Here is a 23,598-nt window from a genome sequence, read left to right as displayed (position 1 = left end):
GTTTGTGGCCATCTTACAATTCATACTTCGAGCATAAAGGATTTTAATGCCATTTTTTATTTAAACCTCATGATCAAAATATTGCACAAAATTTGAATATTTAATTAGTTTCTTAAAATTAGTGCTTTTGGACCATCCTATTGCATGATATGGTATTTTGTGCAAATGAATTTAATATAATTTGAAATAGAAAGACAGACAGACAGACAGACAGACAGACAATTAAATACAATCAATGCATGCATACGTACATAAATCTTTACCAAAACTACTCTACAAGAATGGATGTTCAGTCCACATTATGGCCATTCTGACTGCAATAACTTCAGGGAAAACATAAATATTTAGATAAATTATAGACATTTTCAGGCTAAAAACACCACATTACGTAGCCTTAGCCCTGTTGATACACTGAGTGGAGATGATGCTGGAAGCGCCAGGTTCAATCCCAGCATCCTCACCATTAGAAACCAGATACCGGGTTGTGCTCTTAACCTGCCCAGAGAGGTGCTGTATTTTTAATGCTCCCAACCCTCTACCCACATTAACCTTCAACAGAATGAAAACATCTCCAGCTAATCTCTACTACTCCACATCAAGAAAACATGGGGCTTGTTTACACACGAGTGCATCTCTAACACATTGCTCTAGGCCTGAAATATTACAATTTGCAGTAAATTTTGTCTATAATCGCTCAACCATTGGTTTTATGGAGAACCGCAGAATATTAGAGTAGACAGATATTTGTAGCTTATAGAAGATGCCCTCACAGCTAATCAAAAGTGTGTGAGTGTGTGTGGGTTCGCTTAGCTGCACTTCAAGGGCAAAACCGACCCAAAACCAGTTGATTCATTTTATTTTATTTTATTTAAAGCTGCAAAAAGTTTTCCTATTAAGAGAAGGGTAACTGTACTAGTAACTTCAAGTCTTAAATAAATCAATACATTTATTTGTATATGCATTAATATAACAGAAATGTAAAAAACGTGTGTGTGTGTGTAAATCTTGCAGTCTTGCAAAGTCAGCTCAGTGATTCTAGTTCTAGATGTCTGCTTTGGGTCCCTTGGCTCCAGGATGTCTGTGGCTCCTTGCTATTCCTGATACTCCACAGGTTTGTATGTACAGTATAAGTGTGTGTGTGCTCATGTCCTATTGGGTATCTGTAAACTGATGCCTTTGATTATTTATGAGAACACCTAGCTGTGTGAGGTGATTCAGGAAAAGTGTTGCTGAATTTCTTGATTTATAGTTACTTTGGCTTCTGCATGACCTTAAAAATGCACCATAGAACACAGACATATGCATAAAACAAAATTCAAGGTGATAAAATACAAGTTGATTCATTGTCTGGGAATGACAAGGATGTGACAGAACTGCGTTCCAGCATTTCAAGGCCCTGTTGACTTAGGGGTACGTCTTTTTTTTTTTTTTTTTTTTTAATTCCATTTTGCGATGCTAATTAAGCCAAAACTTCCATTGTTCAAGGTGAAGCGTTGCCCAAGTTGAAGTGCCCATAATTTCTCATTGCAAACTCCCATGGCATGACAGAAGGAGCTTCATAATTACTTCTGCCGAAAAAGGCCAGGACTGAGTCACAAGGTTAAGGGATTTCAGTGAAATGATGTGTATTTGTATGTGAATAAAATACTGCAGGCAGTTTGGAACAAAGCAAAAGTAAAAACCAAAGAGGACTTAAAGGTCAAGCTGAAGAATCTGCGTCTATGAAACCTGCGATGTCTGCACTGCTTCATACTCACAGCAGCACTTTGCGTTCGTTTGCAACATTTCCGCCTATTGTCCTGTCTTTCCACCTCAAGTCATATTTCATGGTGTTACAATTAAATCGGCAAGGCCAAGGAGTGTGGAACACACCTTGATTGAATTCTCTTTAAAGTCTGCTGACAGCGTAGAAATAGAACAAGGTAAAGAGGATGAGAGGGAGAGAGAAAAAAAATCCATGAGAAACCACTAGAGGAATAACACTAAATATAAGAAATACCGTCAAATCTGTGAAGCAAGTAATTGTATTTCACGACACATGTTGAAACAGATGATCAATCAGTGGGAGACCTCCAGAACTGTGACATTCATCTCAAGCAAGCGTTTTGAAAATATTTACAGGGAGAACAAAATGTAATTTGCACTCACTGATGAATCGTCCCTCCCTCACGAGCAAGCTTGACATTCCCTAGAGCTCCATGATTCATTTCTGTCACTAAATGGATTGTTTACTAATTTACAAGCGTCACACGTGGGTGTTGGGTATTTTCCTTAATATAAAAATAGTTCTGTATTTTAAAAAAATTCCCAAGATATCTGGAATAAAACACACAAAAGCAACTAATAAACTAGAATTTTCCATCTTACAGGAAAGGCAACCCTAGTGGAAAAAAATATACTTGATGTATTTGAAATACATATATTTCATGCTAAGTATACTACAAATACATTTTCATATTTATGTACTTAATAAAATGCCCTGCAATTGTACTTTTAGACTAAACAAGTATGACAATCATACAAATTTCTTCAACTTTAAAGAATGACCTCTGAACAATAAAAAGTCCTCTAGAGATTACAAAAAGAGAAGGCTTTTGAGTAATTAAAAGAAAAATCTCAAATCTGACACACAAATATTTCTGAGGATCACAAAAGTCTCAAGCTATGGAAGAACAACTAAGCATGTATTGTTGATTTACTGTTTGCTTTATTAAAATTATTCGGCTTTTACTTATTTTATCTAATGGTCATTCTCAGAACTTCATTTGAGTTATCTGAGCTTTGAACAAGCAATTTCTGAGCAATATCTATCTGTCTATCTAGAAGATATTATATGTACTGATGGGCTTTCTAATGTATTTCAGCCGTCAGCAGGTGTCTGCAGATTGGTTTGCAGCTGCTTGGTTTTCTCTGCGTCTCTTACGCTGCCTCCAAGTCCTCTTTGGAATTTGCAACTTAATCTCAGAAATTGTAATGTGAAGTATTCAAATGATTTAAAGAGCAGGTCATATGGTATTTAAAAGTGTCCTAATATTGTGTTTGAGTCCCCTAGAACAGGTTTAAATGCATCTAATGTCAAAAAACATTGTCATTTTCTCAAAATATACATTTAATATTAGTGTCATTTGCCAATGATTTCGAAACGATTCGTTCCAAACAAGTTCAGCGCAAACCCCTCCCTTCCATAAGCCTACTCTGCTCTGATTGGTCAGCTGGCCAAGCCTGTTGTGATTGGCACAGAGAGGTGTCCTTAAACCACTTAGCCAGTGCTTCCATTGACAAAGCACCTTTACATAAAACAGTTTAGCTGTTAAACTTTGAACATTTTGTGGATACGTAGCTGAGTGCTAACGTGACTAACTGATGAAACAATACAGTTTGTAAACCAAAATATGTCTACTGTAATGTTTGAAGAATGACAAAGACGGTCTGTCATAGCTTTTAATCAGAACGCAGAACAGTATCACAGGCGCAGCAGCCTGATAACTCGCTCATCTCTCACGCATTAACCCTATAACTGCCGGTGCAGCAAAATAAACAGCAATTTCACAATGATTATAAAGTCTGTGTGCTACACTACATTCTTTAATTATTAAACGAAGTTATTAGAACAACATCGGTATACAATAATCGACACATTCTTAGAAAATAGTGGGTTCGCAGCAAATGATCAGAAACACTTGGAAGTGTTTTGGCTCTGTAAGCAGGTGCTAAAGTCCTGCTGGAAAAGGAAACCAGCATCTCCATAAAGCTTGTCAGCAGATGGAAGCATAAAGTGCTCCAAAATCTCCTGGTAGATGGCAGCATTGACTTTGGATTTGATAAAACACAATGGACCAACACCAGCAGACGTCACGGCACCCCAAATCATCACTGACTTCGGAAACTTCACACTGAACTTCAAGCAGCTTGGATCCAGACTCCAGACCTTGATTTCCAAATGAAATGCAAAATTTACTTTTATCAGAAAAGAGCACTTTGGACCACTGAGCAACAGTCCAGTTATTTTTCTCCTTAGCCCAGGTAAGATGCTTCTGACGTTGTTTCGGTTTCAGAAGTGGCTTGGTAGCCCTTTTCCTGAAGACGTCTGAGTGTGTGACTCTTGATGCACTTACTCCAGCTTCAGTCCACTCCTTGTGAAGCTCTCCCAAGTGTTTGAATCAGGTATGCTTGAGTGTATTCTCAAGCTTGCGGTTATCCCTGTTGCTTGTGCACCTTTCCCTACCCAATTTCTTCCTGCCAGTCAACTTTGCATTTAATATGCTTTGATACAGCACTCTGTGAACAGCCACCCCTTTCAGTAATGAACTTCTGTGACTTGCCCTCTTTGTGGTGTGTCAGTGATTGTCTTCTGCACCACTGCAAAGTCATCAGTTTTCCCCCATTAATTCTGTGGATTGCCCTCTTTGTGGTCTGGAATTTATACTGTAGGTATGGTCATTTAATGAAACTAAAATGTAAATATTCTAATATTTTGAGATACTGGATTTTTGACTTTAAAAAACAAAAAAACACTTAAAAAAATTTTTTTACTTTACATGTAATGAATCTAGAACATATGAAAGGTTCACTTTTTGACACCATACATACATATATACATACATATATACATACATACATACACGGCCAGAAATATCAGAACACTAGAATTATCTCCAGCTAAAAATGGTTTTAAGTCAGTTATCTTTTGCTGTAGTGTGTCAGTAGGAAATATCAGTTTACATTTCCAAACATTCATTTTACCATTAATTGTAATAATCCAGTGAGATTTTTGTTTGCACAAGGAGTCTGACAACAGCCAGTGCTCCACACAGATCTGGTCTCATCATCATCCAGTCTGTCTTGAATGACATGAAGAAACAGATCAAACTGAGACAGACTAAATCCAGAAGAACTTCTGCAATGTCTCCAAGAAGCTTCAAGAATCCTACCTGCAAAGCTAGCTGAAAAACTATGTGCAAGTGCACTTAGGGAAAAAGCTGCTTTAAACGCAAAGGATGGTCACACCAAATGTTGATTTAATTTAGATAATAGAAGTTAATTGATAAAGAAAATCTACTGTATATGACATTATTTTTTGACAGCATCCTCATTTTACAGCATTTTTACATAAGTGCCTAAAACTTTTAACAGCACTGTGGTTTCTATCTATCCATCCATCTATATATATCTATGTCTATATATATATCTATATATATATATATATATATATATATATATATATATATATATATATATATATATATACACACACACAAACTACAACAAGGAATCTCACATGCTTATCAAATAGAAGAAGTATCCTTTTTGTTTTTTACTTTTCATAAACAATTTCCAGAGAAAACATGCACAGTAGTTTAAAATGTTTCATTTGTTTTCATTGGAGGATCTCCATGAAGTCTCCAGAGCTTTAAAAAAATCAACTTCTGAACAATAAAAATGTCCTCTGGGATTTCAGGAAGAATCCTGGAAACAGGATCCTCCCCCAAAACAAACCTTGACGTGTGAACAAGACATCTTTCACACAGCTTCTCACCAGCGCGGTGACAATTAAACCTGACAAAAAATGACAAATGAAAGGCAAGTGAAGCAATTCAGCCCAACAACTGTACACTGTGACATCAGGCTAAGCTTACAGTGAAAAGAAAAATGACATGGTGCAGTATGACATCAAACCAAGCGGAGACTTGGAGGGGTCAGGAACGCCGTTCTGCTCTCTAGGTGATGAGAGAGATGAGGTGAATTCTCACACTGCTGGAGCGAGCGCAGCCCTCAGAATCTTACATTAAGGCAGTGATTTATTGGCTTTGACAAGAGCAGCTGTTGCAGGGAGACAATAGGACTCGCAGGAGCTTACTTAGAGGAAGGAGGCTCTCAGCATAAGACAAGGATCACACCTTCTACCATCTACCTCAGGGCTTTGACCCAGACTAGAGCATATTTTTGGAAGAGGATGGCTAAAACTAAAACTTTTATTGTTTTCATCAAAATAAAATAAAGCTGAAATAAAATAAATGTGAAAACATTATAATTTAATAATTACTTGCAACTTTAAGTTGAAGAACTAAAATAACTAAAAATAAAATAAAACGAAGATAAACAGAAAATAATGTAAAAAAAAAAGACAAATTAAAGCTAAATTAAATACATTTTAAAACAGGAATAAATTCTATAATAGTATATAAAAACACACAAACACACACACACAAAAATCATAATAGTCCACTTTGCTGTTTATTTTGGCAAGAGCAACAAGCGACTAACAGATGTAATTTTGTTTCTGCATGCTGTTTAGGAAGTTTTGCTTTATCCAAAAGAGTTGATACCCCAATAATAAATACTTGTAGCAAAAAAAAAAAAAAAAAAATTCATTCGAAATAACTAAACAGCAAATATTGATCCCACACAGAAAACAGAGCTACTGATTTTTTCACATTCATAAAGCAAAATATTTGTGCCTTTGGACTAGTTTGCTATGTGCCTCAAAACTTTTTAAATGATATTAACCTAGGAAACTTTGGCAAATCCAATGATTACTTCTTCCTTTAAACTTTATACAGCCGTTACCTTGTAAACATAGCATACAGTTGCATAAAGTCAGCCAACCTCATCAGAAACTGATGTTAAAGCCAGATCTTGTATATTTTGTGTGCAATATGCATCAGGCAGTCGGTTAACAGACTGTGGGAGGTCCAAGGGTGTGCCATCTGAGACTAGAGAAAGGGAGTGGGGAAAAAAAAGAAAGAAGTGTGAGAATGGAAGACAGAATGTGTGACAGGGAGCCAGTTGTGACATGACTATCTTGGTAAAGAACCCATTTTTTTTTACAGGTCTCTGTGAGATTTAAGAAGCAGGAGCTGCAGATGTACACATACGTCAAACAGAACCCTGAGTGAGTAGGTTATGGCCAAATCCATCCAAGGCGATGCAACCACAGCTGCAATAATGCTGTATACAAGCGCTGAGAGACACTGGAGCCCCTGCCATATTGCCAAGGCTGTGTCTCTGGGGAAAACAAAGAAGATGGAAACTCTGTGCTCATGTTACTGCTTAATTGTTTGCTGGATAAACAGGGCACGGTGCTGTGCAGTATGTTGTGTGTTTACTTTCATAAGGGCACCCCATTTTGAGGTCTCAGAGGTCCCAAGACGAATGGAAGAGATGACTGTAGACTTAATTTAGCCAGACTGAATGCACAACAAGAGATGTTGTTGTTTGAAAGTATATATTGGAGTCTCTTCAACCTTGAGCACTTTAATGTCCCAGGGGCTGATTTTATTCAGCTAACAGTTAATTTTGTTTTTGTAGGTAACCTATGAAGGTCAAATAATTGGTCTTGGATAATATGTATATATTATGTACACTATGTAGACTTTCTATCTTAAACTATGAAAATCCATGTTTAAACAGAAATTGTGTTTAAAACTATTATACTATAAACATTGTCATTTTTTTACTATCCCTTTTTTTAAGCTGATACTTAAACCGCTAGCTGTGAAAATAGCCTTGACAATTTAAAAGGAGTTTATTTTCTAGTCCACAAAGCCAATAGTTGAAGAAAGACCGATATACACAACAAAAACAAGTTCAAAAGAAGACTCTGCATGGCACCACTTACAGGATAATGGCTCTGTTTCTCAAGGAGAGGTTTCCTCAGTCATGATTTCAGTCACACTGAGCAGAAGGGCGAGTGTGTGTGATGCTGTCCAGAGGAAGAGCATCCGAATAGTTTGAAGTCACTGAGAAAACCAAGCTGTCATTTTTCCGTCAGACATCTACAGTATTCATGAGGCCCCCGTGGTGACACACACGAGTGGCTGAGAGATTATGGCAGTCTTCAATGTCTTTTCCACTTTATATTCATATACATCCCAGCATTTTTCATACTCAACCCTAGAAGACACCAAGACGTCTACAGACAGCAAAGCAAAGAGACAAAAGGCGGCATACAAATTGGGAGGGGAAAAGTGCAAAAAGGGACTAAGACAGTCAATGACACACTACATTCGCTCGCAATTTAAGAACAATATTTTAAAACAAATATTAATTGTAATTTTGCCACAACCCTGCTAGCAATATCTTATAAGTAGTTTTTTTTTTTAAATAAAATAATAATACATTATTATTTATATAATAATAAATACATTTATATTTTTACTCTGCACAAAGATATTTCAAATAAATGTTGTTCTTTAAAATTTCTTTTCATCAAAAAATCCTGAGGATGAAAAAATCATCACAGTTTCCACAAAAATATTAAGCAGCAAGACTGTTTAACACTGACAATATCAATAAATATTTATTAGCACCAAATCAGCATATTACAATCATTTATGAAGGATCATGTGACTGGAGTAATGGCTGCAGAAAATTCATCATTGCAGATAAATCATTTTTAAAAATGTATTAAAATATAAAAATGTTATTTTAAAACATTTTCACAATATTACTATATTTTTCATCAAATAGAGTCTTAATGAGCATAAAAGAATTCTTTCAAAAACAAAATATACTCGATGTTCTGGTTTTTGGTTTATTGGCTTCTATGAATTTCCTCTATAGGAAAAATCAATAGTGCAATCACTTTGAAAATTAATAGAATACATCTCTTCAACTAGCAGTACAATAAGGTATCTCATGTCTGTAGCATAAACCGTGTGATGAGTTGCACGCCTTATTAAGCCCGATTAATTAATAAATGCACCCTAGTTGAGCAGAGCAGCACTTTAACTGAGCTCATTTGGAGTTTGAGCTGGGACACAAAAGTGAGGAAGTGTGCAGCACATGACTGCTGTGCCGTAATCTGCGCTTCAGTGCCTGCGTACCATCACAAACCCAAGTGCAAGGATCGGGCACAGAGGGTGTGAGCTTTCACAGGCGGATGTATTTAACTCTCCCTGAAAATGTTGGTAATTGGAGCCGTTGTCAGAACGCAAGTCAGAAACGTAAAGTGGTGAGAGTTTAATCTGGGCCAGCGGCTTCAGATGTGCAAATCTGGCACTCCGCCTGGGGTCCAAACGCAACCCCAAATGCATTTTAATGAACAGCTGCTATGCATCACACCCCCCCGCCCCATTCCCTCTTTCTCTTCCTGTCTGTCTGTTTCTCCTCTACTCAATGATCTGATAGAGTTTGTAATACATGCACACAGACAGGCTTTGCCATCTCGTCAGATCATTAAAATCAGTCACTTCAGAGAAGACCAACTGAACACCCACTTCATCAATTTCCTCAAGTTTTTTTCAGCTTCTGTCCATTTCACACATACGTACACAAGTGTGTCACAGAAAGCAGCAAGGACAATCATTACTCAAGGGAAAACTCTTGAAAGTTTTAAAATAGCAGAGGAGCTCCACATGCATGAAAGAGGTTGAGAAAGGTTGACTGTACAGAACCGAAGAAGCCCTTGACCAGATGGAGGTGGGAGTGTGTGAAAGAAAGGAGACGAGGATCATTAAAGGGAGACAGAGAGGCTGATGGAGTGTTTAATGATGGGATGGATTGTAACTGCAGATTCATGTGCCGAAATGGATTGCTGAGTTGAAGCGTTCGGTACTTAATATTCATTAAATGTGCAATACAGCGGATAAGTCTCCATTATGTGGAGGTAGTGTAGACTAGGGATGAAGATTAGGGCTGCTACCTCTAGGGTCGTATCCTGTGTCCTTGAGCTACTGTATCACTACTGTACTTGTGTGCTAGTCTTACAAAAAAATAATTGGTTTCTATGGCATCACTCATAATGTCAAAAGTTCATGAAAATACAAGAAAATTGTTGATCACTACATTATTTGCTTCCATTACATCATAAGAAATGTGTGTATATCAGAGTTAGGTAATAACTGATTACATTTAATCTGGGTTACGTAATCAGGTTCCAAAAATGAAGTAGTTTTTATTAAGATTAAATTATATTTTAAAATACTCTTAATCAGACTACAGTTACTTTTTTATGGATTACACAATTACATATTCACACAGTGGCAATAAAGGATTCATAATTTATTGATTCTCCCTAATTCTTCTTTTTCATCTTTTAAATGTTCCTTTCTAAAATAGGCTACCGTTTATATACATTGGGAAAGTCTTCCGGTTTTGTGGACATTCACACAAAGAATGCACAATTTTAAACTGCACAAGTTCACGTTATTTCTTATTTACATGTAATGCAGGCATTCCCAAACTTTTTTGTCATCTGATCAGCTTTCACCTAATATATTAACTTGAAGGACCCTTAGATTTTAAAATAAATATTTTAATAATCAAGTATCACATTTGTATGTTCACGGTTCTGTTTGTTAATGGTCACATGACATGCAGGTAAATAATTTTTTTTTAATAAGTGTTTCAATTTGATTAATGTTATTCTAAAATGACTTTTTAAGTTTATATTTTTACAATTTAATGAATTATTAGTTTTTTTTTATTAAACTCACGAAGCTTCTGCAATTCATTTACAAAACCTTGACATAACATAACGTTTAATGCACTTCATGTTGTTATTTACAACTAATGGAATATTTTTTCTTACTCCTTGTGTTTTTATATCAGTATGGTACAGTATGGTATTTATTATTTACACTTGTATTTGTGCCAATATGGTAATAGGTTATCCTATTTAAATCTATGTGATAAACGACTTTGGTCAAAAGTAATAAAAAGTAGTTGCCATTTAGTTATATTACCTAAAATGTGTAATGTACTGGATTATGTTACAAACTACAAATTTTGGAATGTAATTTGGAATCAGTAAAAGACTAATTTCTAAGTATTCTACCCAGCTCTGGTGTATATGTAGGTAATATATTCTTGAATGTTTTTGAAAGAAGTCTTGTATGCTCAAGGCTGCATTTATTGGATCAAAAATCAAAAATCAAAAATTGAGTAAAAGTATAGTAATACTGTGAAATATTATTGAAATTTTAAAATAACTTTTTCATTTTAATATATTTTAAAATGTAATTTCTCCGTGTGATAGCAAAGCTGAATTTTCAGCAGCCGTTGCTCCAGTCTTCATGGAAACATGATCCTTCAGAAATCATTCTAATTCTAAGGAAGAAAGAAAAGAAAAAAAAGTCACGAGTACTGATCATTTCATGGTCATAACTCTGAGAAAAAGCAGTTGATTACACAGATTAGCTTGAGGATATTGCTACTACGTGCCTCAAACAAATGCAGCCTCATACCCTGTAAACAAGACTTGTCAAAGTCAAACTGATAAAACTAACCTGTGCACCCTTGACTCATTAATTAATTATGCAGCAGTCAGCCAATTACAGTGAAGCTTATAATTTTGGACTCTACTTGACACTTTTCTGTGTGCACTGCATTTCAGCGGGTCCATGACGTCCTGCAGGCACGGCGCCCTGAGGCTGAGACTACCCTTGCAGAACGCCTGAACCCAGGCTGCTCCAGGGGAACTGTCGGTGGGCCTGGTGGATAATAAACGTGCTCGTCATGTCGTTTGGCAGTGCTTTATGTGCAGGTGCATCTCTGATCAATCTATCTGGTGTTTCCTGTCTACTCTCCCACTATATTCCTATTTTAAAAACTAAATGATTTGGCTACATACACTGTCAGAAAAGAAAAACGCACAGTTATTTTTCCTTTAGGGGTTCAACAGCTTGTTACTGGGTCATACTGGCCAAAGAGTAAAGTCTTTTAAACTCTCCCAAAAATAAATAACGAAATAAATAAAAAAGCCTAAAACAATGCTACAGTTGCAAGGAATAATAAGAATTTGCACCAACTTGTGAAAATCACAAATTAAAACAATATATATTTGGGTACAATTATAGATGAGAAACTTAATTTTGAAAGTAATGTGGAGTACATTCATAAAAAAGCACGACAGCGCCTGGGTCTCCTCAGGAAACTGAGAAGCTTTAATATCGGTCAGCAGACCCTAACTATGTTTATATCGATCAATGATTGAGAGTATTCTCACATATAATATTGTTTCATGGTACGGCAATCTAACATTAAAACAAAAGAACAAACTATCACAAATAATTAATCAAGCAAATAAGATTACTGGACAAAAACAACAGCCACTTCAGAGCTTGTTCGATCATTTCATGGGTAAAATGGCAATTGCGATTTTTTAAAGATAACACACATCCTCTTCATTCTGCTTTTGAATTGCTCCCATCTGGACGTATACTAAAAATTCCCTTGGCTAGAAAAAATGTCTATAAAAGATCTTTTCTTCCATTGGCAGTGATTATCTTGAATCGTACAGTATTTTAATTGAAGCAATAGAATTGCTGTTGATATTTTAAAATTTTCTTTCTTACAGTGTTTAATTATAGAATTGTGTTGTTGATGTGTGGTGTGATTTCTAAGCAGTGAATGTATGTTACAGTGTCAAAGAAAAATTTCCTCTCTGTGAAAACAGACTGGACAATAAAGTTCAATCAATCAATCAATATATATATATATATTTAAAAAAAAAATCCACTGATATTTAACATCAAAATCACGATAACACCAAATATATTAAAATCAAGACTGGAGTCAATTCTCCAGAAATGAGCACTATTTGTGTGGCTTGTAGAGCTGCTTTGTAAAGCGTCTGAAGGGAATAACACACTTATTATGGTTTCATGATATTACAATGTTGCCTATTAGATATAGATAACTTATTAGGTTTTGGAACACAGCTAACCTGTCAATAAAATGGGCAACAACATACAGCATAAAAAATAAATAAATAAAAAATCATGTCATGTCAAAATTCTTTTATCATATAGTCCTTCTCTATCCCTCTTCTTCATGTCCTTGTATTTGCACATGAGCAGTCTGATTTCTCCTCCATCACATAATCTGCCAGAAGCACTTTTGCTATTTTCATTCACACATAACCTTGTCCATCTTTCACATTGCCTTATTGATTGATTGTGCACATAACAGTGATGTATACAAGGGAATAAATCCCTTATAGCTATTGTGTTGGAGAGGGGGAAAACATCATGTGCATATTGTGGATCTATGAGCAGAGTGTCTATGCATCAACATGCAGTACTCAAGTTCATTGTCCTCACCTCCTCACTTTTCTCTGGGGTGGCCATCAGCCTTATATTTATAGTTATGTCTAAACACACAGCAGCAAAACTGTGCACCAAGTTGCCAACAAGCCTCAAGGTTACAGGAGGTAGCAGCACTCAAATGCAGCCATGTACTCTCACTTCGGTCTCACTGCACTGGCCCCGGGGGGTGAGGATTGCAAAGTCAGTTGCATCTTCAGCCACCATCAGTATTCCAATCTTAACGACAGAGTATCTGAAGTCTTTCCCAGTGCACTCCACAGATTTCCTATGCAACTTAACATGACTAGCACATCAGATGCAACACGGGTCAATTTCACAAAAACATTTCTCTCTACAATTTAAAGGGGGAAAAAAAGAAAATGTATATTTCACAAAGAAAACAAAGCATGTTTTAAGACCAATTAAGATTATTGTGTTATATTAGTTAAAAATAAAACCACAAAATCTTTTAAATAAAATAACTTTTAACTGAAATAAACTAATTAAAAAAATATATATTTCAGCAGTTGCCAAGGCAACATTTCTCATTTTTATTTATTTTATCATGATGAACTAAAATAACCACAAATTAAATAAAAATGAATAAAAAATATTTAAAAAATAGAAAATCTTTCAAATTAAAAATAAAAAACTATTTAAAAACAGAAAATATCAAAATACAAACTAATTAAAAATATTAATACAAATAGTATCTCAGTGATTCTAACATAACCCTGTATTGTACTGAACGTTTTTTTTCTTCCCTTTTTTAATTTCTTATTATTTTCAGTGGTGATTCTTATTCCATTATCATAGCTGTAGCTGCCCCCCCCCCCCACCTTCTTTAAATGGCAAACCATTACTATGATGTATAAACACTTCGCAATTTAATAACCAGTATATCATATATATGGTTCCGTGTCAACTCAACCAGAGTTTTGATTTTGCTAATATTTTTTCTGAAGATTTACTTGAAGATAAACATGTATAGTCATGAAAGCTAAAATATTAAATGCCATGGATGAATATTTACTGAGTAATCCACTATTTTGGATTAGACTCCAAACAAAAAGTTCATTAAAAACTAGAATTTTGACAGAAGGAAACAAGATAAATTTCTAGTTTAAACATTATTTGTTCTTCAGACATTCTTCTTTAAAAGAAAAGCAGTGTCATATTTTTTGAAAGTGACCCACATTTTGTTTTTGACAACTGAAAATTGTGTAAAATTTTAACGATTAACGAAAAAACAAGCTCTTTCCCCGTTTTGAATGATCACCATAATGCAACAAAGACAGCTGAAGTCAACAGATTTTACTAATAGACCTACCAATCTCTGTATAAAAGTAACATTATAATGCTGCCATCTTTCTGAAGTCATTTTTAAGCCCCTGTAATTTGGCTATGAATCTCAGGTGAAAATTGCCATTTTGACCCTCCTCTACAAAATAGTGGATTACTCAGTAAATATTCATCCATGCCATTTAATAGTTTGGCTTTCATCATTATACATGTTTATCTTTCTATAGAAAAAAAAAATCAGCAAAATTAAAAAAAATTGACCTCTGGTTGAGTTGACACGGAATGACCCATATAGCATATAGTAGAACTATAATGAAAATGTCAAAAAGAAAAATCTTAACTTTCTAAAACATGCTTTTTAAACTTTTTTTTTTTTTTTAATTTGGGGTAAAATATTACAGAGCAAAGGAAAGCACCAAAGAACTCATAAATACAATGAATAAAGGTGTAAACTGAGAAGGAAAGTTGAACTCTTGCATCACTAAACTGCTCAAAATCATCTATGCTGAACAAAAACACCTGTCCCTCAGATAGTGAACAGACGGTGGGCATGTGACAATCTCTCTTCGATGAAAATGATTGCGTAGGCACACATTCATGACTGGAAACAGAGCTCAACACTGAATTTAATTAGCGTTTTAATCTGTGCTACAATGAAAAAAAATGTTCTTGAAAGTTAATGACAACATGTTAAAGACTGATCCCCATGTTCACCACACCGCTGTGAGAAACATGCAAGAGGTAAGAAGATTCTGGGATTTATGGCTATATTCACCCCATTACCAATGCAGAGACAATTTGCAATGCAATATCTCAGGTATGATGGTGAGGTGGTGGGGGGCTGTATCATTTTACACAGCGTGGAAGTCATCAATCACTCGCTCTGTACGTTCCCACCGCTGCTCTGAATGCTACATGGATTTCAACTTTGCGCTTGACGCCTGCCCTGAATGACAATCACGCACACAAAAAATGTAACATTATGAATGTCTCTGGCGACCTGAGCATGAAATGGAAAATCTAAAATCTGTTGATAATTTACAACCCTACGGTTGGCAGAAGCAATGGATGAGGCTTTTGGTAATTTTGACTAGCCTACTCAAGTACTAGATGGATAAATCAACTCAAATGTGTGGCAATTTCTGTCTTCACTATTTGTAAGTAGATGGCCTATTTACACATAGAATTTAATTTTTTGTTAAATTAACTACAAAAAAAAAACATTTTAATAAGAGTTTAAAAAAAAAAAAAAAAAAAAAAAAACAGTAAATCTTATATTTATTATTTATATTTATTTATTTTTATTTATTTATTTGCATTTTTTTTCACTGCAAATTCTTATTGAACAATTTAATATTTTGCTAGTGCATATACATATACACATCCATTTTATTGGCTTGGCTCCAAAAGATTGCAGGGGCATTCTTGGCCTCATCCCTTCTATAGGCAGGTAGTCTTTGGACAGAAAATGTCCTAGAGAAACCACTAAAGTTAGAGTGCGTCTATCGCCTTAGTCAATTCTGTCTCGACAGAAGCAATTTAATACATTTTCTGATGGGCGGTGCATCACTTTAAATCCATTAGGACATTTAGACGGTGATGACTCTGGACATGGCCAATGGCTCTCTATGTTGCCAACAAGATGGAATCAAGGAGAACACTGAGAGAGGGAAGGATTCATCCGTACAGCAGTAAGTCAATTGTGACAATGTAGTGCTTTCATTCTTCCATATCCTCCATCACTGGGCCAGCAGGGCTCAATCCTGCACATACGCTCCATTGTACCACCAACCATCCACATCATAATTATCCTGCTGGGTCTGGCCCGGCCATGTTCCAAAGCTAATTAAATCTATTAAGAGCAAATTAAGCTCGGTAAGGTAGAGGTGGCAGGGAATTGAAATCTTATAATGGGAGGTATAAAAGAGTCATAGCTGTCCACTCAGAACATAGTTGATATACTGCTTTTCATAAGTGCACTGGGGGGTTTTGATCACTTGACATTACTGATGTCATTTCTGAGCAGGCTTGAACTGAGCTTTTTCCATCACAAGCACCTTAATAAAAGGTTTAATTACCAGACTTCTCAATCAATTCATTTAAATGATTAAAGGGGTCATATGATGTTGCTAAAAAGAACATTATTTTGTGTATTTGGTATAATGCAATGTGTTTATGCGGTTTAAGGTTTTCCATATAATGTACATTATAGTTTCTCCTCCATGCCCCGCCTTCTGAAACGCATCAATTTTTACAAGGCTCATTGGTCTGAAAAGCGAGGTGTGCTATGATTGGCCAGCTATTCAGTGCATTGTGATTGGCCGAATGCTTCAAGCGTGTGACGGAAATGTTACGCCCCTCAACATGCTGTGATGCCGTCTCCCAGCAGCACGAGACTCAGTCCAGCTGCTCTGCTCGTGCACATCCCATCATCGGTTCTCTTTTAGCAGTTCAGTCAATGTACTGTTAGGAGTAACTGAATAACTCGGGATATTGGTTTATTTCGCATCAGAGGGAGAGTAAGGCACGTTTATAAACTGAACTTAAGTTATTTGTGGATTAGTGCATTCTGGAGACACAAACCGTTTCAAACGATTCGACCGGTTCACTAAGAAGATCCGGTTAAATAGAAAGATTCGTTCGTGATCCAGACATCACTAGACGAGACAAAACAAATAAAACTCATAACAAGCGAGGCATTTGTTGCATCCAGTGGGGACATAATTACTGGTTATTATGACTTATACTGTCTTTTTACGCGTGTATCGCGCAGCGTAAACATAAAACCATGAAACAACAAGGTTACTCTACTGCTCAAAACTCGCATTTGAATCATTAGTGGAAAATTATTTAAATATAAAAAACGTACCTACAGGCTGTGAGTCAGAAGCGCCAGACTGTCCTTGCAAAGTTTGAACTGAACATCCATTGTGCCACAGACGCACTGCAGGCTATTGGTTTAGGAAACAGTCCTCATCCTCCATAAAATGTGCAGCACACATCTGAATATTTGGGTTGGACTGTTCTGGAACAGTGTTGAAATACAACTTAACCACTGATTTCTAGTCATGTCCTCTTTTGGAAGGTCAAACAAAGTTTCACAACGAAACACACAGAGACACAACAGAGAGAATAAAAGTTACGCCTTCTTTCTTTGCGTGAACATTTGGGCTGGTTATGCAAATCTTCCCACATCCGCATGTTAGAATGAGCCATTTTGGGGGTGGGGGTGGGGGGTGGTTGACCCTTAACTTTTATAAAGAATATATCTTTGGATTTGAGACTTTAGTCTTTGCAACTTTACAGATCTTCTTTATGCACCAAGAGCTTGTAACACTGCAAAGAGAAAAGAAAATTTGAAATCGCATCAAAGAAAAACAATGTCACATTCAATAACAAAACAAATAAACTATTAAGGTGGAGACCTTATATAAAAATATTAAGTATGCGTAGAAGCAAACTTAGGCTGATTCCAACTTCTTTCCTTTTAAAGGTGAGACAGTAGTAATAGACTGAGATCACATTGAAATTCAGGGATTTAAAACCCCATTTAATTCCATGATCTTAAACAAAGGTTTATGTTGCAGAATTTATGACTGTGACCATGTGAACTTCATACAATAGGTCAAATGTTCTTTCAAATTAAAATACTGATCAAAGAAATTAACATTTTTGTTCAGTAAAGAAGAACTAAACTGATTACACTGATCAGCTGAAATGGTTTGTTTTGTCTTGATAAAACCAAGTCTTTTTTACTGTCTGAGATCAAAGCTGACAGAAGAAATCTAACAAGTCACATCAAGCCAATGAATGACACATCCAGACTAATAAAAGCCCAAATCAGGGCTCATCAACTAATGACCCCATGAACCAAATTCTGCCAGCTACAAATGTTTTGAAGGAGAGCCAATTGATTTTGATGAATTGCTGCACTGCCAAATACATCAAAGCGCTTCATGTGCAAATCTGAAAGGCAAGTTCAAAAGCACTCAGCAGGCATCAATTAGCAGACCAGAATGTTTGAGCTACCCCAATTTCTCAAACCTTTAAAGGCACACATATTGGACTATCTCATCCAATAAGATATTTTCATGCAAATGATGTAGATGCAGACAAATCTTCAGAAATAGAAAAGCAATGACTCAAAGCAATAACACAAAAGCTTCCACAAACACACAACACAAGCACCGGTAACATTCATCTTGCCCATGTTTGTAATTGAAAATAATCAAACAGCATGATAGTTCTCAAGACACAAGAGAGCCATCAACATATGACGTCGTTCAAAATCGTCAAATGTGGTGTGCCAGTTGTGAATTCGCAGAAACATGAATGAGATGACAAAGGGAAGATTTTCAGAAAATAACTTAAACGCAATATTTTTACATTTGTGTAAAAAAAAAAATGTGTTTGGAGCCATAATAACAAATAATAGTCCCTTTTCACATTTCTGGGTTTCTCATTAGTCAACATAGTTGGGTATACTTCTACAGCGGTGAACAGAGACACCATCATATATATTTTTTGTGTTCCCATTTGCTCCGAAGGTAATTTTTTTTTTTACGACTTTCAAAAAGAGGAAAAAGAGCGAGATTTATAATGGCAGTCAGAAGTCAAAATGATGTCAAATTTACTGTCACTACCACAGCTGCTGTATTAGAAACACCCTCACATCAGCATTAACTTTTTTTTTCATCACAGGCTGTGAAAAGAGTCCAATGATGTTTAGCTTTACTCGTAAATAACATTGATTTGTTTATTGGCAAAGGTGCCACAGAAAAGCTAGTTCTCAACAATAGGCTACAAGAAGATGTGAAAGCAAGCAGAGTGGTCTCAGATGACCCCACAGACCTGTCATCTAACAGGAGAACAGAAACAGGGAGGTGGGTGTAATGCTGTGTGAACCGCTCATTTAGCAATGTCTCAACACCTTATGCAAGGTGGAAAAATGATGCTGACCTTTTCTAGACAAACAAAAAATACTAACCGAAAGAATGCATACTTGCAACCTCAAAGCAGAAGATTCATGCATGAAGACATCTCAAAGATGTGGGCATCCTTTTCAAATGGCAGTACAATGGGGCATAAATCATTTCCACATGCATTCAGCCTCTTGAAATCCCATTTGATTTCAATTTAATTCCTCATAGCTTTATCCATACCAAATACTGAGGGAAGTAGTGAGCGTTCACTCCGGTTCACTTGAGGTAAAACAGTAATGACTGATTTAAAACGGATTCTCAAGGCAAAAGGGCTCTGATTTGTCTGAGGAGATATGAAATGACAGTTTGCAATGATTGGACATGAAGTTTTTGCCCCACATCAAGCCTTTACACGCTTCACTTAATGTGCACTACTTCAAAACCAAAGCCCTTTTCAGCAAGGTGAACATCTTTCCATACAGCAAGGTGATTTCATTCCATACCTGTTTGATGTTTCTGCTTCATCTTTGTGTTTTCCACTTCCTCGAATAAACCAAAGTTTAATGCATCCTACATGTACCTTAAGAGAGGTAAATACTTGACAGATATGGTCTGATATGCTATTAAAGCAAAATATAACAATAATGTTATTGAATCAAACTGAACCTTTACTTAAGGGCCTCGCAATTACATCTGATACTCCTAGACGACCACACATCATTTTACAACTGAAGTAACTTAAAGCTTTATGTAAGCAATTTCTTTCATTTTAAAATATTTAGCAAATGGCAGTCAAGTAAATTTGGCACAAGTGATATGATGAATGCATGGAACAAATTGTTTGTTAACAGCTTTAAATAAAATTGATTATATTTAAATAATCGCAAATATAAGAGCCAAAGAAGCGAAAAAATACACAGCAAGTTCACGTCTTGTATTCTACAAACCCACCATATGTAAAAGTACTGAGGTTTTTCTCTGAAATACCACCGCCCAGTGTACATACACATAATTAACATGCAAATCATACGCAATGTTTTCCTGCACCGAGGACTGATGCAACAGAAATAATGCCTCTTTAAAAGTGACGTTTGTGATCTGTGCAAATATAACAACTGTTTTAAGTAGATTGGTCTGCCATTGGTCAGACTGCCCTGAATGAAGGTCATTATTTTAGAATAATTTGATCACTGTGTGTCACAAATGAGAATCAATTAAATTTCAATTAAAATTAGCATTATACATGCGTTATAGAATTTATTAATACTGTATAATTTCATAAAAATCAGTTATAAATGTATCAATGCAATACACCGAATAATCTAAAAACGAATGTAATTTCTCTTTTCTTAAAAAATATTATTTCATCTGACCTAGAAAAAGCCAATTTAATTAGATTTTTGAATTTTGTTTACAAACCACATGTTTTTTACTCTGCATGTGCTCATGATTTTATAACAAAACACATCACCTTTTAAACTGAGGGCATGACACCTCCAAGGTACGAATTACCCGAAACAACACTCAGCCTATGATTCATGCGCCAAAAGAGAACAGGAACTGCTGGAGAGTATACCTGTGTATGACAAGGGAGTCAATCCTTCTGACAGACAGACTGTTATTCTGTTCTCTTTTTTTTTTGTTCTTTCCCTAAGGAACAACGTGCTTTTAATCTGTTCTGTCAGTGACCTTGCAAGACTAACGCAAAAAGCACATACACCAACAAACAGGATCCTCTTTTAAAAAACAAACACACATACAGACACACACAGAGATAGGGCTGACGCACTGCCGAGCATGAGCATCTGTGATGTGTTGACGGAGAGCTGTGATGTGTTAGCGGTGGAGGAGAGGGACATGGAAAGAAAGAAAGAGTGATGAAAGATCAGATCGTTCCACTGCAGCGGCAAAAATGAAAACCAACAAACAGCGGCAGATTCATCCATCTCCAGATCACCTCATGTGTTAACCTGACTTCACCCCGCATGCACAGGGAGGGGAAGCTAAGACTCCAAAGAGGAGGTGGGATGAGAGCCAAGGAATTGAGGACGGAAACTGCAATGTCAGGTCTGCAGAGATCCCAGGAAGGGCTAAATCTTGAATTAAATAGCTTATTACGTAAGAAAAAATAAACAGCAGAGTTTTTAATTTACCTGTCAAAGGGGTCTTCAGTAAACTTACAGAGTTCTTCACCCTCTTATTCACACGTCCCAATTCAATCAGCTGCTCCTATAAATAATAATAATAATTAAAAAAAAAACAATGAAGGGAAAATCAGCTGGAGCTCTGCTTAATGATTTTAAAATGATTTTGCATAGACTGATTATAGTGTGCACAGCTAGATCTAAGGGTGATGAGATACAAATGAGAACAAGGCTCATTAATGTCACATTACAAATGTAAATGTAATTCAAACCAAGTTCAATTTGTATTTAGCCTATTCATTAACAGCTAATTAAGTTAACTGACAGGATTTTTGTAAATGTAAAGCCCTATTCGCACGGGATTAGTATTACCTGGTGACCTCCAGTCATTTGTAATTGTTGTGGAGGTTGTTCTTAATCCCGTGCCATGTCTGTAATTTGTAAAGTAAAAATTCCCCCGCAAATGTCTTACCATATTTCACTGAACACAGAGGTCCTGTGATAATATTAGTCCCGTGCGAATCGGCATCTCTGTGATTTGGCCAGCATTTGGCGGGTCGTATATCATTTTCCAAGGTTTTTGTTTCCTGTGCACTTTTTTATCCATCTTTCGCAGTGAAAGATGCGTTGGAGTGTTTGATAGTATTTTTGGTGCTGTTATATTGCTACACCATACAATTTGCAGAAAGAAACAGCTGAAAAGGTTTTGAGGTTAATGTGTTACAAATAAATCATATAGCTTGAGATATTATTTCAACCTGGTGAAATGTAAATGACACAGGGCACGAAACTATATTAGTTTCTTTTTTTAAATCCTAACCGGACCATAAAACGGGACTCTCACAGCCTTGACATCGTATCCTGGAGATAAGTCAGTAAATTCGAGTGAAATCACAGGGTTCGCTTATCCCATGCGACTGCACCAAACGAAATTCAGAGGTGGGAGGGTAATTTCAAAATCACACAAGGTCCCCAGATAATACTAATCCCATGCGAACAGGGCTTATGTCACCAACATAACTGTAATTCAAACCAGGTTTAAAGCTAAAATACATTTATTAATAGCTATAATTAACTGACAAGATTTTGATTTTCACTGTTAATTCACCACACTTTTAGAACAAACAATAGAAGAGTAAAGATATAATTAAACTATTTTTTAACAGACCAAGTAACAGTTCAATTTTTATATCATAATATTTTTATATAGTTTGAGCTAGATAATTCTCTGATCAGCTTTACTTTTGAAACATATGGTGCAGATAGCTGCAAGCAAGATACTCAAATAAGCATACAATTATAAAATAAAATATTAAGTGAAACTCACAAGTTTGGTGGAACTATTTCTTACTGATTCTTTTGCTCTTCAAGTGCTTACAGTCATCTTGAAGTGCTTATAATCATCTTGGATGAATTTTCCAATCAGCTTGTTGCAATACATACATGTGAACATGTGTAAGAGGTCTAAACAAGGCATCTTAGAAGACAGCATAAATTGGCTTCCTAGCTTCTGGAACAACATTTGTTCTCAAGAACATGTGTATGATGCCTTCCTACACAGACAGCTAACTAGAGTTTAAAACAGAACCTGTGCCATTTTGCTGCAACTTTCTCTCTTTGTATTTACATGCATGTCTGCTTTTGAGTACCTGTTGCAGTTGCTGTAGTCTTGCTCTCTGTGCAAACTAAAAAAAAGTTACAATGTTATCAGTCCAGCCACCACTCACGGGGAACATTGCTGGAAAGCCACAACTGATAAACAGTCACCACACCGCACACAAATGCACACCTGTATCCTATTATTAAGACTTCAGCATTATTACATCAGAATCACATAATCTCCCACTCGCAGACGCACCACCTGGGACAACCTGTGTGGCTGTCTTCGGAAAAACTGATTAAAAGAAAAAAAAATAAAAAATCACACTTGACATAATGCTATTTGTGAGATTGTCATGTAATGAAACAATGCCCTCGCTCCAGTTTCATGTGGATTAATCATCCTAGATCACTCAAAGAGCGATTAGGCTACAGGTGAGTGAAGCAGCCATTAAAACTCGCTTATTAAAACCAAAAAAAAGAGCATTTAATTAGTGAGTCCTTTAACTAATGGACACTCAGAAATTATGAATAAGCAATGACATCCTCCGGTGCAGGTTAAAAGCTAGTTTTAAATCGAATGGGAGCACAAGGTCTTTCCAG

The 23,598-nt window shown here is 36.0% G+C and overlaps 1 protein-coding gene across 2 annotated transcripts in view; it reads right to left on the bottom strand.

Moving 5' to 3' along the window:
* LOC109079841 (tetraspanin-9-like) overlaps positions 1-23,598 on the bottom strand; it is a 175,473-nt gene that overhangs the window by 91,051 nt on the left and 60,824 nt on the right. Inside the window, exon 3 of one of the 2 annotated variants that reach the window (XM_042744333.1) lies at positions 21,406-21,481. The exons of the other annotated variant lie outside the window; for it this stretch is intronic. The gene's annotated coding sequence lies outside the window, so the exon portion shown is untranslated. The remainder of the gene's footprint in view (positions 1-21,405; positions 21,482-23,598) is intronic. 2 annotated transcript variants of the gene reach the window in all.

Source organism: Cyprinus carpio, chromosome B18 (assembly GCF_018340385.1).
Source record: "Cyprinus carpio isolate SPL01 chromosome B18, ASM1834038v1, whole genome shotgun sequence".
Classification (NCBI taxonomy): Eukaryota; Metazoa; Chordata; class Actinopteri; order Cypriniformes; family Cyprinidae; genus Cyprinus; species Cyprinus carpio.
Note: the sequence above shows the minus strand (reverse complement) of the source record. Positions and strands in the feature narration are given on the sequence as shown.